At 42.3% G+C, this 19,981-nt stretch overlaps 1 long non-coding RNA gene across 1 annotated transcript in view; it reads right to left on the bottom strand.

The window, feature by feature from the left end:
* The window catches only part of LOC120539732, a 36,907-nt gene extending 32,339 nt beyond the window's left edge, over nt 1–4,568 (bottom strand). The window contains exons 1-4 of the long non-coding RNA XR_005635654.1: nt 4,474–4,568; nt 2,975–3,196; nt 2,021–2,168; nt 910–1,005 (exon numbers count right to left, since the gene is read on the bottom strand). This is a non-coding gene — a long non-coding RNA (uncharacterized LOC120539732). The remainder of the gene's footprint in view (nt 1–909; nt 1,006–2,020; nt 2,169–2,974; nt 3,197–4,473) is intronic.
* Between the last annotated feature and the right edge of the window lie 15,413 nt (nt 4,569–19,981).

Raw genomic sequence — 19,981 nt, 5'->3', positions numbered from 1 at the left:
GGGCAGCAGTCAATCAGCAGTAAGGAGAATTGAATAACGCTCTCGGATTGGCTACTTTCACCATCCCAAACTGTGTTTACCTCAGCGGTTGCTTCCTGTTCTCAGCAGAAGGCCAATCAGATCCACTGCAGGGACTGCTGGGAGTTGCAGTTTCAAATTCTATTGCCTACTTTTACTATCCCAAGCTGCTGTTCTCTCTACAGCACAGTACTGCCACGAAAAAAGACATAAAAAATTGTGGTGGATATTTGCGCTTTCCGCTAACAATTAATAGTTAGGTTCTAAAGAGAAATCCAAGAACGACTGAATCTGAGAACCCTGAACTGTGACTTCATGGGGGTCTACTGTATTCAAGAATAAACCGAAGGAAAAGAAACTGTTATATTGACATGTTGCTGTCAATGTGTGAAAGGTGAAGCCCAAACATCAATAGTTACGAAGTAAAGATGTTAGCAGGCGTGTGTGTTTGTGTCGTTCACAGTGGAAACACGGCTGGTCGCTCATATCAGCCTCTCAGTTCAGGGCTAAGAGCCGACGTTGCTGGTTCAATCCCGGGTCCTCCCTGTGTTTAGCACTCTGAGTGGCGGGCTGTTAATATTACATGATAAAAACGCACATTAGATCTGAGTCTCTTACAAATCAACGGAACAAGCGAGCTTTTATTCAAGAATAAAACTGAATACAATAAAAGCACGCTTGAGTCGTTATACCAAGTCATTATTTGAACACTAACAGCGTCATATTGGAGGCAGCGTGAATGTGACTGAGAGAGTAAAACTGAATTAAATAACTTACAAGTACCATAACTTTACACAGGTTGTTCAACTCTAACTTATGTGCGATTCGTTTGACTCTCCTGCTGTCATCCATCTTTTTCTTTTAACACCCCTCGACTGTAACACCACACACCTGCTCTCCAACATTCCGTCTTTTCCTCCTCCTCCTGTTCCTTTTTCTTTTTTTTGTCTTTTTTACACCAGACTTTTCCTCTTTATTCTCTGGACCCTGCAGAAAGAGCAGGAGAAGAAAGATTAGAAAAATTAATAAGTTGAGCTTCAAAAGATTTTGTGAAAAGGATGGGCTTGGCTGTGGTGAATACGTATTTTCAGAAGAGGGAGGAGAACAGGGTGACGTATAAGAAGATGCACAGGTAGATGCCATCCTATGCAGAAGAGTTGATCTGAAGGAGATTGAAGACTGCAAAGTGGTGGCAGAGGAAAGTGTAGTTAGACAGCCTAGGATGGTGGTCTGTAGGATGACATTGGAGATCAAGAAGAGGAAGAGAGTGAGGGCAGAGCCAAGGATTAAATGGAGGAAGTTGAAAAAGGAAGACTGCAAGGTTGAGTTCAGGGAGGAGGTGAGACTGGCACTGGGTGGCAGTGAAGAGTCACCAGACAGCTGGTCAACTGCAGCAGATATAGTAAGGGTGACAGCAAGAGTGCTTGGTGACATCTAGAAAGAGGAAGGAGGACAAGGAAACCTGGTGGTGGAATGGGGAAATACAGGAGAGTATACAGAGGAAGAGGATGTTGAAGAAGAAGTGGGATAATCAGAGAGATGCAGACAATAAAGAAGAGTACAAGGAGATAAGGCGCAAGGTGAAGAGAGAGGAGGAGAAGGCTAAAGAAAAGGAGTATGATGAGTTGTACGAGAGGCTGGGCACTAAGGAGGGAGAAAAGGACCGGCGGGCTACACAGAGGGGTAGAGCTGGGAAAGAGGAGCAGCAGGTTAGGGTGATAAAGGATAAAGATGGAAACGTACTCACAAGCTAGGAGAGTGTGCTGAGCAGATAGGAGACAAGGTTGGCTGATGTGGACATTGTGAATCAGGAAGTGCAAGTGAAGCAGGGAGCAACTAAGATCAGCGGTGAAGACGATGAAGAATGGAAAGGCTGTTGGACCAGGTGACATACCCGTGGAAGCATGGAGGTGTTAGGAGAGATGGCAGTGGAGTTTTTTTCCCAGATTGTTTAATGCTACAATCCCTGAAGCCTGTGACAATACTCGTAATGCCGGCCCACCTTAATTTTACTCGCAGCTCCTCATCACTGTGTTAATTGTGTCAATCGGTCGCAGGCAGGCAGCCTGCTATGTCATCACCCACCGAGGCCACTGAAGTCAGACGCACAATTCTCAGAGCTGAAGTCTGTTTATCTGGAAGTGAGGTGTCTGGAATTGTACAGGAAAATAATATCTCGTTATTTGAAAGCCAAACATTTCAAGTGTGTTGTGTGTCTACAACAATCTGTGTAAACGTAAGATGACAGGAAATGTGAGGAAAGAAATGTTGAAGACAAAACTAAACCAGAAAGTTTTTCATGTCATAGTAATAATGACAAAATGCTGACGTGAAGCGTGTAACGTGTGAAGACTGAAGTGCAAATATCAAATAAACACTTTCACAAAGGGCATAACAAAACAAGCGTGTGTGTATCCAAGAATAAACTGAAGAAAAAGAAACTGCTATATTGACATGTTGCTGTCAATGTGTGAAAGGTGAAGCCCAAACATCAATAGTTACAAAGTACAGACGTTAGCAGGCGCGTGTGTGTTTGTGTCGTTCACAGTGGAAACGCGGCTGGTCGCTCATATCAGCCTCTCAGTTCAGGGCTAAGAGCTGACGTTGCTGGTTCAATCCCGGGTCCTCCCTGTGTTTAGCACTCTGAGTGGTGGGCTGTTAATATTACATGATAAAAACGCACATTAGATCTGAGTCTCTTACAAATCAACGGAACAAGCGAGCTTGTATTCAAGAATAAAACTGAATACAATAAAAGCACACTTGAGTCGTTATACCAAGTCATTATTTGAACACTAACAGCGTCATATTGGAGGCAGCGTGAATGTGACTGAGAGAGTAAAACTGAATTAAATCATTTTTACAACTACCATAACTTTACACAGGTTGTTCAGACTCTAACTTATGTGCGATTTGTTTGACTCTCCTGCCGTCTTTTTCTTTTCCCACCACACACCTGCTCTCCAACATTCCGTCTTTTCCTCCTCCTCCTGTTCCTTTTTCTTTTTTTAGTCTTTTTCACAGCTGACGTCTCCTTCTTATCCTCTGGAGCCGCCACATCAAACTTCAGATCCTCCTCTGCAGCACCGCTCTGCTGATCTTCTTCCCCTCCCACCTTCTGTTTGAGCACTTTGGGTTCTTTCTCCCCACAGTCTTTAAAATTCAATTTTCTTTTACACTGCAACACATAAAACATTAAGACGATTTGACAAAATTCAAAACAGCAGCTTTAAAAAAAGCAAGAAAATACATTGTTGCAGAATGAGTAGGAGAAGAAAAGCTAGAAAAATGAATAAGTAGAATGGAATGGTGAAGTCAAAGTCAGGACCTCAGGCCTGCAGGACGTCTGTGGTGGCACCAGGTGTGCCAAACTCCACTTGGTAATCTGTGAGTGCCCCCATGTGGCAGTCTGGTACAGCAATTAGTGAGGTGGCAGTTTAAGGGTTAAACATTTTCAGCCCGATTTTCATTCTGTTTTTCCAGACGTCCTGATTGTTTAATTCATTCATCTACTAATTCGTGGATGTGACGCAGCCTTTCATCAATCTGTGTCCTCTACCTGGCTGTCAGATGTGTTTGTTTTAATGATCATTATTAGGATACAATGAATAACAAAACAATAGGACAACAACAAAAGAGAGGAAAGTGTTTAAAGTAAAAAGCAGAAACATTTCTAAATGTCCTACAAATATAAAAATCACAGTGCTGTCCTTTAATAAAGGTAGAAGAAGAGAAGGAATAAAAAGAACCATCTAAACAAATGAGATCAGTTATCATCACCAATTGTGAATTTGGCAGGAATAAAAACCTGCAGCCACAGGGGGTCCTCAGGACCGAGTTTGGGACCCCCTGGTCTAAAACAATACCCCACATGCTTAGGTTTCACATTTGCTATTTCTGGGAGTGGCACTTAGAGGGGCCAGGACCACCAGTAAAGAATCAGATCTCAAAAATGGGATCATATTGGTGACTGTCAGTCTCACAGGAGCACAACATGAAACTCCCTGTGCCTCCATTACTGATCCCCATGGATTCAAAGGTTTGTGAAAAGGAATAACTTGGACCCCTCATACCCCATTTGGGGTCACTTGATGTGGCCTGCACAACTTCAAGTCCTTTTTCTGAAGACCCTTGTTGCGCTTTTCTTTATTATAGGGATGTCACTTCCTGGACACAATATGTTCCTCAAATGAGGTTTTATTGGGGTCTACAAGGCCAACAACAAGAGCTCAGTATCTCGTATAAGTAGACATGAGACAAGGTGAATGCCCTGTCATATGTGGAGGTTTTTTTTGTATTGTCAGGTCAGGAGGTGCTGGAAACTAAAAAAAATATATATATATATATATATATATATCTGAAATGATTTCAAAGCATGCAGAAGGAATTCATAGGAAACAAAAGTGAAAGCCACACGAGAGCAGAGAAGCGTCCCGCCTGCACTAAAGTACCAACCCATCGTCCTGGTGGCATTTCCCTCTTTGGTGTCCTTTGCATCTTCACGCAGCAGAGATGAGCAGCTCCACACGGCAAGCCTGAGCCGCAGCAAAGTCGACACTCCTGCAATGAAACAGCAGAGAGGTGAGCGCGCAAAGTTCATCCCTTAAATCGTTACTCACAGTGAACCTCTGCTGTAATAAAAACGCCTGCCAGGCAAGGAAATGTAAATGTAGAGCAGCCAGACGATAATTAGAATGGATAAGAAAACTAAAATCGAGTCATGAGCACGACGCCTGGGAAAGAACACTTTGTATATAGTATTGTATATTAGGCCTTTTATTGGATCTTCTAAAGTCGGGTTCTGCCTGCCATTCGATGGGTCATACATGTGCGAGTCTGCTGAGGTACATGAGGGTCATCATGGGGGATACGGGATGTACCCCCATCAGCCAACCCTGGACCCTCCTCTTCAGACCCAGAAGAGGAGCAGGCAGCCTGCTGAATCTCCAGCTTCAGCCTTCTTTCAGCCGCTCCCAACTCTTCTTTTTTTGTTCTGAATTTTTCATTGTCAAAAATTCAGAGGAATTTCACAATAAACAGACACCGTGAAAGTCAGGCTCCCAAGTGACCTTTACACCGAAATGTCATTGATTCTCTTTGACCACCGAGCAAGGCAGCCCACCTCACTGTATTTCTAGTTCACTTCTTATTCTTTATTCTTTCCACCTCAAAATGTTTTCAGGTGCTACTTTGCTGTCTTAGGTTACAGTGGCTTAGCATGTGACAAACTGCTACTTCATGTAGGCCATCAAGCTGAGTGGCAGGCAAGGAGCCTCGAAGACAGACGGCGCAGATAAGGAGATACTGAGGTGGGCCGCACTGTGCTCAAGGGTGCTGTCCACGGACGAGTGACCTCAGCTGGTGCTTCACTTCCGCACAAGGAGCATTTAAAAAGAAGAAAACTTAAAGATGGACATTCTAACCCACCAAGCAGCTACCCCAATAAAGCAGCAGTGTTAATATAAAAACTGGAAACCAATCCACCCAAGCCAGGGTGGGCCAGGCCTTGAAACTGTCACTGTGGAGACGAGAGGACAGAGGATGCACGATACGTGACGCCTGCCTGATTCGATTCTCGCTCTAGACTGACAAAGCAACATGGCACGATGACCTGAGCCTTACACATGGCGGTTTTAGGGAATCTTGAAAGTGTGAAACTGTACATGCCATGTCTGTGTATAGCTTTTATGGGACAGTGGTGACAGAATTTAAGGGGGACCTTGACACTGTCACAAGAACTGCCTGTGTTCCCAGCACACTTGCCCAGCTTCCTGCAGGGACGGGCACCCTGCTGGTCTTTAAAGGGTCACGGGGGGATCTCAAAAGAGTGAAACAGTAAAAGAGCATAGGAGTGATCATGTATGGTGCACATGAGGGGCAGACGTCCTGCAATGGCACAAAATAATCTCAAAATCAACCAATTAGAATGCAGAGATTAGCACAGAGGGGTTTGGGGGGTCATAAGAGTCTAAAGGCACCTGAGCTGCCATTTCAGTGACTGAGACTACGGCCAGAGAGAGGCCCTGGATCTGATCTTACAAGATGAGGAAGCAGATTGTGATTTGGAGGATGATGACTCACTGCAGGAAGACAACGTGGAGGAAAACTTGATGAAGATGACTGTGAGGCAGCAAGGGAGACATTTATGTCAAAAAACACTGCTATCAGTGGAAAATGTCATTCAAATGACTCCAGGACCTACCAGACTGGCTACTTCTCATGCATCTGACATTTTGTCAACATTCCAGCTCTTCTTCCCTTCAGTCATTAAAAAAAAAAAACTCATTGAAATGACAAACATGGGAGGAATTAAATGGTGTGGTCAAGAATGGAAGACCATGAATGAGACTGACCGACACGGGGCTCCTCATACTGACCAGCAGCCGGGCCCTGATCAACAAGTCACACGATGTAAGGGACAGAAGAGAAAGAGAAGCCACTTCTGCTCTGTAAATGTGCAAGTCCCACTCACGCAAGAGTCCCTAGCACTTCTTTGAATGCACAGATTAGCTGCTGGCTTTGTCTTCTAAGTGTTAATTCATGTGGAATTCATACTGATAATTATAGATGGCAGCTAGGAGGACTGTTTTTATGATATAGCGGTGAGGGCAGTGTTTAGCGGTTGTAATGATTACATAAGAAATGGCAACAGTTCTAGAATGTTCTTGCCATTTTCACTTTTATTATGGCTGTTAGGATTTCCTGTCTTGGGTAAAACAGGACATGATATTGTGTGATGGTAGAGTAGAGTTGGCAAAGGTGGACGAGTTTAAATACGTGGGATCAATTGTACAGAGTAATTGAGGAGTGTGGAAGAGAAGTGAAAAAGAGAGTGTCAGGAGTGATTTGTGACAGACGGGTATCAGCAAGAGTGACAGCAAAGGTCTACAGGACGGTAGGAGACAGAGCTGGAGGTGACAGAGTTAAAGATGCTAAGATTTACATTGGGGTGATGAGGATGGACAGGATTAGAAATGAGGACATTAGAGGGTCAGCTCAGGTGGGACGGTTAGGAGACAAAGTCAGAGAGGAGAGATTGTATTGGTTTGGAGATGTGCAGAGGAGAGATGAGGGGTATACTGGGAGAAGGGGTACCAAGGATAGAACTGACTGGTGAGAGGAGAAGAGGAAGACCTAAGAGAAGGTTTATAATAATAATAATAATCATAATAATCATAATTCTTTGCATTTATATAGCACTTTACTCACAACTCAAAGCGCTCAGCGATTGCAGGTTAAGGGCGTTGCTCAACGGCCCAAAAGAGAAGAGACCCCTTTTTTTGGGATTTCTGGGATTCAAACCAGCAACCTTCTGATTGCCAGTGCAGATCCCTAGCCTCAGAGCCACCACTCCACGCCAAGGATTGCACGTATTAGTCGAGGTGTAGCTGCGATTCTTGAGAGACGATCTACCAGAAATTATCGCAAGGATCCAGGTTCAAATCCCACAAATGTAATTGTTTATTTTTCTTTTTTGATTAAACAAAAACTGTTTAATGAATGAATGAATGATTTGTGAAGGAACACATGGACAGCACAGTTAAAATCACACTTAAAGAAACTGCCTGCCCATTCTATTGAATCATAATTATAATAAATAATAATGCATTTTACTTACTTATATAGCACCTTTACCATAGTCTCAGACGGCAGCACAGATAAACAAGAGGGTACAAGAAGAATGAAAAAATAATAAGAGTGCACAGCCTTGTGATTGTATGTATTTATACAATTTGGGAAGTAATAGATTCTAGTTGACGCTGACATTTAATTAATTTGAAGTAGGTAAAAATAAATAGCTGGAAATATTGCAAAGGGAAATGTTTATATACTTAGTGCAAAACAACTACATGTGTGCTAGTAAAGAGCACACACACCATTTAATTATATTTATATATATAAAGGAACACTTTTTAATGAGAGTATAGCATAAAGTCATTGAAACTTCTGGGATGTTAATCTGGTCAGTTAAGTAGCACAGGGGGTTGTTAATCAGTTTCAGCTGCTGTGGTGTTAATGAAATTAACAACAGATGCACTAGAGGGGCAACAATGAGATGACCCCAAAACAGGAATGGTTTAACAGGTGGAGGCCACTGACATTTTTCCCTCCTCATCTTTTCTGACTGTTTCTTCACTAGTTTTGCATTTGGCTACAGTCAGTGTCACTACTGGTAGCATGAGGCGATACCTGGACCCTACAGAGGTGGCACAGGTAGTCCAACTTCTCCAGGATGGCACATCAATACGTGTCATTGCCAGAAGGTTTGCTGTGTCTCCCTGCACAGTCTCAAGGGCATGGAGGAGATTCTAGGAGACAAGCAGTTACTCTAGGAGAGCTGGAGAGGGCCATAGAAGGTCCATAACCCATCAGCAGGACCAGTATCTGCTCCTTTGGGCAAGGAGGAACAGGATGAGCACTGCCAGAGCCCTACAAAATGACCTCCAGCAGGCCACTGGTGTGAATGTCTCTGACCAAACAACCAGAAAGACTTCATGAGGGTGACCCAAGGGCCCCATGTCCTCTAATGGGCCCTGAGCTCACTGCCCAGCAGCATGCAGTTCGATTGGCATTCGCCATAGAATACCAGAATTGGCAGATGCACCACTGGTGCCCTGTGCTTTTTACAGATGAGAGCAGGTTCACCCTGAGCACGTGACAGAAGTGAAAGGGTCTGGAGAAGCCATGGAGAACATTATGCTGCCTGTAACATCATTCAGCATGAGCAGTTTGGTGGTGGGTTAATGATTGTCTGGGGAGGCATATCCATGGAGGGTCACACAGACCTCTACAGGCTTGACAAAGGCACCTTGGCTGCCATTAGGTATCAGGATGAAATTCTTGGACCCATTGTCAGACCCTATGCTGGTACAGTGGCTCCTGGTGCACGACAATTCCTGGCCTCATGTGGTGAGAGTATGCAGGCAGTTCCTGGAGGATGAAGGAATTGATACCATTGACTGGCCACCACACTTTCCTGACCTAAATCCAATAGAACACCTCTGGGACATTATGTTTTGGTCCATCCAATGCCACCAGGTGGCACCTCAGACTGTCCAGGAGCTCAGTGATGCCCTGGTCCAGATCTGGGAGGAGATCCCCCACAACACCATCTGTCATCTCATTAGAAGTATGCACCGATGTTGTCAGGCATGTATACAAGAACACAGGGGCCATACAAAGTGCTGCGTACAATTTGGAGTTGCTGCAATTCAATTTGGGCAAAATGGACTAGCCTGCCACATCATGTCTTCACTCTGATTTTGGGGCTTCTTTGAATTCAGGGCTCTGTAGGTTGATCATTTTCATTTCCATCAAACGATGTGGCATCCTTTCGTTCCTAACACATTAGCCAGTCTATATCAGTATAGATATCCAGGAGGATTTCTTTTTCCCATTGAGATCTGATGTGTTTTCAAAGTGTTCCTTTAATTTTTATGAGCAGTTTATATACAATATGCTATTCTACAGCATGATTAGAATCATCTGAGTTTTAAAGATGTACGTCTATTTTATAAGAATATTTTATAACATCAATGTATAAGAAATTAGTGTTAAGTATAAAAAAGTCACTTGTTTAATATATATATATATATACTATATATATATAGTTTTACTGTCAAATAATACAAAGAATATTCGACACGTGTTTCGCCCTAATTCTGGGCTCATCAGGCGTACACACTCACTGATTCTTGGGGAATCGAACCTCGGACGTGAGCGGCAAAGCCTCTTTACGTTGTGCCACGATGTGTAGTTCATTTTATTTGACAGCATGTAGATCGGGTTAATTACATTCATGGCATTCGTAGTCTGAACCATAATCTGATTGTATGGGTGGTTACTTATCAGGTAACGCTTGTGGTTGGTCTGCAAGTCGGCAAACGTACTCTTTGCATTATTTGACAGTAAAACTATTCAACCATTCTATGATCTGCTTCTCACAACTGAAAGAGGGCACCGTGGAGGATGTTTGCCGACTTGCAGACCAACCACAAGCGTTACCTGATAAGTAACCACACATACAATCAGATTGTGATTCAGACTATGAATGCCATAAATATATATATATTGTGAGGGACAGCCGGCGTTTCAATCTGGCCGGGACTTCCCTCAACTAAGAGAGAGAGCCATTTTAGGACACTACATCCCCTGGGATGCTAGATGGCAGCTCCCCTGGACAGAAATGGTTCCCAGGATTCCTGCAGGGCAGGGTGCCACCAGGGGGGGCTCATCAGGAACCCGGGGACTATTAAGGTAACGTTAACCCGGAAGTACTTAGGAGTCATGAGGTCGGAAACCCACAGTACTTCCGGGACACCTGAGGAAGGCATTTTGACCCGGAGAAAGAATACTTCTGGGTCAAGGATTATTTAAAGGACTGTGGGAAACCCAGCAGGTGGAGCCGGAGTTGGGAGGGAGTGCGACAGAGCTGCTGGGAGGAGTGGAGGATTTCTTAGTGGTTATTATAATTGTTATTGATTTATTGGAGTATTGTGGAGTGGAGGTGCTTGGTGCACACTATTATTATAATAATAATTTAGACTTTTACCTGGTGTCTGACGTGTCGTCTGAGGGTTCAAGGAGACAATAGCGCCCTCTATATTCCACTATATATATATATTGGGCTGCCCCTCACAGGATCCCTAATCTTAAAGTTCGTGGAGGTCAAGCCTTTCTTTTTATTAGGTCCCTAAACCTAATATTTGGACACCCAGTCATATATATTTTACTGCAGTAATTCATTAAGAATTATTGGTCTTTATATACCTTTCCTAGGGTCTTCTGTAGGAAACATGTACACATAGTTCATTTATCTTTTCAGATAAAAATGAACTCACCCAAACAATAAATTGGAAAAAAAAAAAAGTTTTCACTATCACTGATTTGTATTTTAATAATTATACAGCACTTCATATTATTATTTTTAAAGCTCATTCTGTAAAATGGAAGTATGATTATACAATTCAATGTTTATTATGTTTATACATTATTATATCTCTTTTTACATGTTTTGCACACATATTTAATAAATGTAATAAACTGCAGCAAGAATGTTTAAAAAATCATTTAAAAAATGTGCACATGAATGTAAATCTATCTGCACAAACCGACACTCATGAGTAACATTTTTAGAAAGTTCAAAAATAAACACAAATCGCAAAGTGTCTGTGTGCCGACTCAAACAAGTTTTCGCAGAATACATTAACTGACAAGAGGCTGGCCCGCTCTTTCTGAGTTTTGGTAGCCAACGCGAGCCGTGATTCGCCAATTCTTGGTAGTCGATATGGGCTGCGATTGGGCAGAGCTTTCAATTCTTGGTAGAATCTTGATAGCAATTAGTGATCTGATTGGTTTTCGCTACCAAGAATTACCTCGACTTGTGGCTGCTCGGGGGCGCCAAATGGATGTGCCGAGAGGGGACATGCAGGTGATGGGAGTGACAGAGCAAGATGACGAGGACAGGAAGATATGGAAAAGGATGAACCGCAGTGGCAAATCCTGACGGGAGCAGCCAGAAGAAGAAGAAGAAGAAGAAGTTTTTTCTTCAAAACCGAGTGTTGTGGAACCTAAAAAATACACTCTGCCTGCTCTCTGAAACATCAACTGTGGACTAATCATCCATTTATTAACGTCACTAAAAATATATTCTTGGCATAGGTAGCCAGTATGAAACTATTTTAAATTAACTCAAAACTTGTATTCTTTTCTATATAAAATAACCTCAATGTGTCAGATATCATATCAACCTGTTTAATTGATGTTCAGACAACTCAATGAACTTCACTGTTTTAAAGTAAGGCATTGGACGCCCGAAGCTCGCATGTGCAGAAAGGACTTCTCATGCCAACGTCAGTGGGCATAGAGTTTGGTAAGTTTGGTTTGGTATCTGTTGCAGTCCAGTTTAATGTTACTTTTTGTTTAAGTGCATAAATATATTTTTGTAGTTTATTTTGTAATCATAAATATAAGGTGTGACAGATTAGGTGCTTGCTCGCACCCTTGCACCCTCAGACACCACGTCAGACACCAGGTAAAAGTCAAATAATGATATTTATTATATCAATAATGTGCACAAAGCACCACCACTCCACATTTCTTCAATAAACCAAATAAACAACACTCAATCACAATCCTCCACTTCCAGACGCTTAGCCACCCTGCCTCACAACTCAGCTCACCGTCTGGTAGCTCCCACAGTCCTTTTATATCTCCTGAGCCGGAAGTGTTCCCAATCCAACAGTCCACAAGTCCTTATTCCTTCCGGGTCAGGGTAAACAATGTTTTTCTCACCCCGGAAGCCCGTCTCTCTTCCTCTGACGAACTTCCGGGTCATAGGGCACAAAGAACTCTTCGGTCCTCCCTGCAGCTCCCTCTCGTGGCCCCCATGGCATCCAGCAGGGCGGTGCTTAAAAACTCCATTGTCCATGATGCCCTGCTGGTCTTCTGGGGACCTCCATACTGCAAGGAGGGCTCCACCTGGTGGCTTGGGGGTATTAGCCGGGATAAACAGCCGGCCATCCTCCACAAAGGATTGATCATTGATATTCAATTTGTACTAGGTTACTTTTGATTTTTATTAAAACATGCTTTTATTAGAGGTAACGCTTGGTAAAAAGTGTGTAGCTGCGTTTTTTTAAGGGATACTAAAGGTCAGCAGTTTCATCTCAAAGAAATGGGCAATTGAACAAAAGCCTGACGCGTAGAAATGATTCCACAGACAAAATATCTTTGTTTTTAAAAGTTTAGTTCAGTTTCAAAGTAAAACAGTTCACACAAAAAAGAAAATTAAAATAGCAAAAAGAGAGAAAAATGAATGTTAACAAAAGTTCAGTTCTAAGCTTAATCTTGTTACATTTCAAATCGTTACTATTTACTTAACAAATTTCTAAACAGTCAGAAAAGTGTATGCTTATCCCATCTCTGAGTAGAAAATGGGGGACTTTACTGGGACCAGTTCTGAACACAACTGAGCTTATTATCACACAGTTACTCGGTTATAGTAAGAAGATTCTACCTCTTACTAACTTATAGGGGGTTAGACCATACCATAAGTTATGACTATTAAAGAAATTGATGTTAATATGAGTTTAACTCACGACTTTAACTTTCTAAGATTGCCTCTTACAAACTGTTTGTACTATGAGTGTTTATTTTCCTCTCAGTCTTATTTTCAAAGTAGTTTCTGTTAGGAACATTCTAGTAGTAATTGTGCGACTCTTCCATCTGAGGAACTCTGAGTTATTTTCTCAAATAATTTGTCACTTATCATTGACAGCGACTCTTCACTAATTTGTTGAGTTGATATATTTGAGAACTTTCCGACTTGTCGTTGCTGTTTTCTTCCTTGCAGCTATTTGCTTAAGGCAGTGCCTCCCAAACGCGGTACTACGGACCCCCTATGGCTGCAGGTCTTTGTTCCAACTAGTGATGGGCCGCTCGATACTGACATTTAGACACGGCGTCGAGCTTTTGAAGCGCTGGTGCTTGAAGCACCGCTTTGAGGCTTGTTTCAAATGCACCCATCACGTGACTTTGAGGTACGCTAGCGTAATGACGTCACTGATATCTGTGCAGTCAGCAGTTGATTTGGTCAAAGCGTAAAAGCAGTTGTCCCTGCTGCATCGGTGAGGTGCGCTGACGTGAGTTCATATCCTAATCGGGGCTCTTTAGTAAAAAACGGTTATGTAGTACTTGTCTTTAAGTTTACAAACACGTTTAGGAACTTTATGAACGATTCACATGAGGTACCTCGTTCCTTGGTGTGTAGTTTTGTTCACCTGGAATCTGAAATAAATTGATGAGTATATTTTGTGTACGGTAGCACGTATTCTAACATCCAGAATCTATTCTACCCCACGTCGATCATATCAGAGAGGCTGAGAAACGCTTCACTAAAGCCGACGTGGTCATTACACCAGTATATGTGCAGGTCACTCCTTATTAAACATTTTTAGTATTCAGTGATTCCCAGATCTGTAGCTGATTTGTATTTTTGATTTCCAAAAAGCAACGTGAGTAAAAGTGAGTGCTACATAACTAATCACAACTGTCTTTAAAACAGAATCAGCGCCATCGACAGCATCTTCTGCAATTTAGGGAACACCTCGGGATTTCTGCGTTAATGAGACACAAATAACACCCTTTAGTCAAAAGTTTAAACTGTGCTCCATGACAAGACAGAGATGACAGTTCTTTCTCACAATTAAAAGAATTCTCTTCAAAGGAGCGCCGTCAGGAGCAGAGAATGTCTGATAGAGAGACAGAGATAAAAGCAAGCAATCAAAAAATCAATACATGCTTTAAAGTATGCCGAAGCACCGCAATAAAGCGGCATTTTGTAGAGGAGCGTCCGTGTCCTCTGTGCAAACAGCCCCTCCGTCAGGCAGAGAGAGATGGAGAGAAGCAAACAATGAAGCACCGCACGGCAAACATATCTTAGATCATTGAGGAGTTTTAGTTAATATGTAATACGTGCTCTGATTGGGTAGCTTCTAAGCCATCCGCCAATAGCGTCCCTTGTATGAAATCAACTGGGCAAACAAACCGAGGAAGCGTGTACCATAAATTAAAAGACCCATTGTCTGCAGAAATCCACGAACCAGCGAAAAATCTGTGATATATATTTAGATATGATTACATTTAAAATCTGCGATGGAGTGAAGCCGCGAAAGTCGAAGCGTGATATAGTGAGGGATTACTGTATATATTATAATAGATATATCAATGGGCATCTTGTTTCATGTTTATAACAAAACAATACAGTACTGCATTTGATTTTCACCCACCAACTCACTCATTCTCCTCTGTTCAACTTCCTACTTTCCACACAGCAAAGTCCATGAAATTCCCCACCGGATGTAATGAGAGATGACGAGAGTGAGTCCAGAGAAGGAAAAATCAGTCGTACCGGTAGACACTGTAAGGGTGAAGACGGGTGGATGGGTCAGGAGCGCTCCTATACTTGAGGGAAATCCGTGAATCCACAATCGGTCCTCCTCACCCAGGTAGACAGACGACGATGATCCAGACCCCAACAACGAATACAATCCAGGACACAGCGACTAAATATGACTTAATTAACAGAAGGCAGTCCAACAGGTAAACGAAACACAAAACACAACAACAAAAAACACTCCTCCCTGTTTCAGACACCTGCCCTCCTTATAAACCCCTCTGACCACCTTCGACCCCAACGGCCCCTGCAGGGACTGCTGGGAGATGCACTCTTAACTACTAGTAGCACGGCTGTGCAGGGCTGTCGTCACACCCAGAAGGTGATCATGGAACAGCCGGAGCACTTCCGGGTCCTCTACAAAAGGAGACAGCTGCCACAACTCAGACGGCCAGAGTCGGGAGGAAGGAAGACCGAGTTTGCTGAAGAAGAAGAAGAAGGGACTGAGTGTTGTGGTGATTGGTGCACTGTGTGTGTGGAAAAGAAGCCGAAAAAAAAGGTGTGTTGTGTGACAAAATCATGCTGACTGTCTGTGCTCCGGGTTTCTCTTACAATATATATAAATATATATATAAATATATCTGCCTATATAATACACTACCGTGGCTGTTCATTCGCCTGTGTGTCCAGGATTTGAAATCACCTTGTAGCTCACAAACCGTTTCACATATTGACCTGACGTTTGGTACACAACATACACTACGTGACGTCCACTATCCGCTTTCGGGGTGATGATTTTTAGTACTCTTTTTATTTTGATTTTATTTTATTGTAGAATCAACTCTCGGCCGTGCGCAGCAGGGCGGCCTTGTGGCGCATGCATATGGGCGCCGTTCTCATTCCCTACCACCTTCGCTAATCATTCTTGAGGCAGATTGAAGACTTAAGTGCCAGCCTAAGTGAAAAATGAAAGAAAACGTACAAAGTATTCACAACATAAACACTGACTTAATCAGTTTTAACACAAAATGATGCTGATGAAAGAAGAGAAGCAGCGGGCCGCTAGGTTGGAGAGAAGAAGAGCTGCTCAGGAAGGAACAAGCACATCAACCTCTGAGCAAATGAATGATAAAAGGACAGAGAAAGAAAGTGGAGGAAAACTAGAAATGGCCAACGTTATCGTTATAGCAGTGCGCCCTTACTGGTGTATATAGATATATGGAAATGTGTAGTTTTTGGATATATAATTACAAATATAACCAATTTTTTAAACACAGATATATTGGAATTAATATTTAAATTATTTCTTACTTTTTAATTTTTTTTATTTAAATCATATATGTAAAATTTTTATACTCTTTTCATACACAATATATTACACACATACGCAATTCGTTGGACTTCACTCCTACTTTTGTTATTGGACTCGTATCCATTGTTACAAAATCTGATTTGGTAAAGTGTTTGAAATTCATTCTGATTGCGCCATGCTTTGTATTTTCAGATTAACGCAGAGTTTACAAGAATTCCCAGCATACGGCGGCGGTCCGAGTTTGTGGCTCAACCACACAAGAACTCAGATGAGCTGATAAAGGAGGGATTGCTGGCAGGTGTTACAATCCCTTTTCAAACATCTCCTCTTTATTCCGTTCTCTTTTCTGGAAGTCCTGAGAATCATCTATGGATTGTGGCCCTTTTGTTAGTTAAAAATATGTGTAATAAAATATTACCAAGCTGTGGTATAGCGGGTCCGCGACTTCAAAAAGAAGAGCCAGGTTTTAAATCCATAAAGCCATGTCACTGTCGGTGGGCGCGATTGCACGGCCGCGGGGAGTTACTTGAAGTAGTTGGAGTGAGTCGCACCTGCACGTGTGGGTCCGATCGTTCGCGATTGCTTCATTGGCTTCCTGCAGCATGTAATTAAGGCACTGTGCCCACTGAGACGCGGGTGTATATATAAGGGTCGGCACCAGGAAAAAGGGGGGAGCGTTTGGCTGTGGCGCTCTAGGGGTTCGTTTGCCCCACTGAATGTTCGGGTGGAGTGGGGTGAGCAAGGCAGGTGTCCTCCCGATGGATCTGAGGAGCGACTACAGGAGCGCGAAGGAAGAAGGGAGAAGCCGGTGGGTCGGCTGAAAGGAGCTCGTCGCTGTTGGGTCTCCGGCAGCTACTCGAGTAATGGGATGAGATGGAGGTGTGCTGCAATCGGGAGGAGAGAGACTGCATTTTAACTTCTGATTTTAACCTCGGATTTATTTATTGTTTTTATTGATCCTTACTTTTTACTGTTTTAATGGATTATTTATTGAAATTGTGCAGCACTGCACTTTGGACACGGTTTAGACTTTCTGTTTGGACGCAACTGTTTGTTTGTAATAAAAGCACTTGGGAACTTTTTGGAAATATCCTCGGGCTTCATTTGAGAATTGTCAGCTCATCTCGGTGACATTACTGATTGTGTTGGGTTTAAGAGCTCCTGGAGGTCGGATGGAAGCCTGGAGTGAACCAGCATCGTCACACAAGCATCCTATATTTTTATATTATCACTTAAAATATCACCATGGTCCACCTACTAAAGTCAGTGTAGCTGTAAAGGCCAGTAATTTGCTTGAATAGTTGTCTTGTAAAGAGGAATTTTGAATGGTTTTATAATTCTCTTTTATAAGGAAATGGATTGTGGAGTGTTTAGTGAATAGCAGCTCTTGTATTTAAAGTTGTAAGTTATCTCAGAAAAGATCTTTGTTGTTCATGTGCTGGAATTACCGATTTGTCCTTAGCAAGGTGTGTGAATTCTGAAGAAATCCTCGGGACGAGACAACGGCTCCTGACACTACAGTGTGTGTGTGTGTGTGTGAGATGAGTTTCTCGGCTACCTGATTTATTGAATAGCGATGTTTGTTGACATACTTGGTGTGCGTTGTCCTTGTAATGAGAGAATTCCATTGTTTTATCAATCTATTCATACACTGTTAGTTACTGGTCAACATACTTCTTTTTCCTATAGCGTGACAGCGTTGATTTAACACTAGAATTACCAGAGCCAACGAGAAAACTCATAAATCTGGCCCACCTTAAATCTGTTCGCACCTCTCCATCAGCGTCTTTTGTCCTGTAAATGTGCCAATTAGGACAGCAGCAAGCAGCCTGCTATTTCATCCCCTACCGTTGCAGTACGTTCACTAAGTTCTCCCATCTCGTGCCTTGTTTGATTATCTGGGAGTGAAGTGCTGGAGTTTCATGTGTGTTTCTTTTCTACAATAATCTGTGTAGACACATTGTTAAAATGGAAACTTTGTCATATTTTAGTAATAAATGTTACAAAATGTAGGCATAAACTATAGAATGTGTAAAGCCTGAAGACCAAAGATCAAATAAAGACTTTCACAAAAGGTTCAAAGACAATAGAACAGCTTCCGTGGCGTAGTGGTAAGATTTGCTGACTTGTAATCAAGAGGACACCGGTTCAATCCTGACGCACTCCTATATTTACTGTTGTCAGTAGTGAGCTGTTCTTATTGTTAATATTATACAGTACACACGTACATTTGGTTTGTGTCTGTAACAGAAAGCGTACATTTATAGGACAGCACTTGTAAAAGTTACTGTTTTATTTTCACTTTTATTCTCTCAGTCACGATCACGATACATACTAAGGATCTCATGCTGTTAGTTTTTATTTGAAACTGGGAGTAACTGGAGATGTGACTGGTGTTTTGAGGCAATGGAACTGGAAATTCTCTGATCTGGAGAGATAAAAGCTGACACACAAACGCTGGTGAATCTGCCTTCCTGCTTTGTATCTCACCGTCACTTGAATTTAATTTATTCAGTTTTATTGAGTGTTCCTGCTTACAGTGAATTAGTATGCGCCTTATGGTCTAGGATGTCAAAAACACAGACGTAGGTATACAGTGATCCCTTGCTTTATCGCGCTTTGACTTTCGCGGTTTTGCTCTATCGTGGATTTTATATGTAAGCATATGTAAATGTATATTGCGGATTTTTCGCTGATTCGCGGATTTTTCGCGGACAATGGGTCTTTTAATTTATGGTACAGGCATCCTCAGTTTGTTTGCCCAGTTGATTTCATACAAGGGATGCTATTGGCGGATGGCTTAGAAGCTACCCAATCAGAGCATGTATTACATATTAACTAAAACTCCTCAATGCTATAAGATATGCACCCTGCGCGGAGCTCAATTGTTTGCTCATCTCTGCCTCTCTCTCACCCTCTCTGACATTCTCTGCGCCTGACGGAGGAGATGTGAGCAGAGGTGCTGCTTGCACAGAGGCTGTTTGCTTAGAAGATACGGACGCTCCTGTAAAAAATGCTGAAAGGCTACCTTCGCATTGATCCCTTCATTGCCGCTGCTTTATCGCGGTGCTTGCACACTTAAAAGCGCAACAGCCCTATTGAGTTTTCATTGTTTACTTTACTCTCTCTCTGACATTCTCCGCTCCTGACGCGCACTTTGAAGATAAGATATGTTTGCATTCTTTTAATTGTGAAAAAGAACTGTCATCTCTGTCTTGTCACGGAGCACAGTTTAAACTTTTGACTAAAGGGTGTTATTTCATGTCTAGAGGGCTCTAATAATGTTAAAAAAACGTATTTAGAAGGTCGTAAACAGGTTTTCTATGCTCTAACTGCGATAATATTAGATTTATAAATAAAGAATCCTACTTTGTGGAAATTCATTTATCTGTCTGGAGCGGATTAACCGCGATAAACAAGGGTTTACTGTATAACTGTGCGGAGAATATTTATAAACAGTGTGGGAGAGTTTCTAAGGGCTTAAAATATATAAAAATAATCATACAAACATATGGTTTCTACTTCGCGGATTTTCACCTATCGCGGGGGGTTCTGGAACGCAACCCCCGCGATCGAGGAGGGATGACTGTATAGGATATTGGGAATTATTCATTTTATGACCTTTTATGAGTTCAGTTCAGCGTTATATGCAATCATCAAATTCACATTAAGTTAACAGTTCACACACACTCAAGGACCGTCCTTCCTACATTTACGACGTGTGTACCTGCTGCAATGAACGTTAAAGCGGAGTC

This window comes from Polypterus senegalus, chromosome 11 (genome assembly GCF_016835505.1).
Source record: "Polypterus senegalus isolate Bchr_013 chromosome 11, ASM1683550v1, whole genome shotgun sequence".
Classification (NCBI taxonomy): Eukaryota; Metazoa; Chordata; class Cladistia; order Polypteriformes; family Polypteridae; genus Polypterus; species Polypterus senegalus.
The sequence above is the reverse complement of the archived record's forward strand: the minus strand, read 5'-3'. Positions and strand labels throughout refer to the sequence as shown.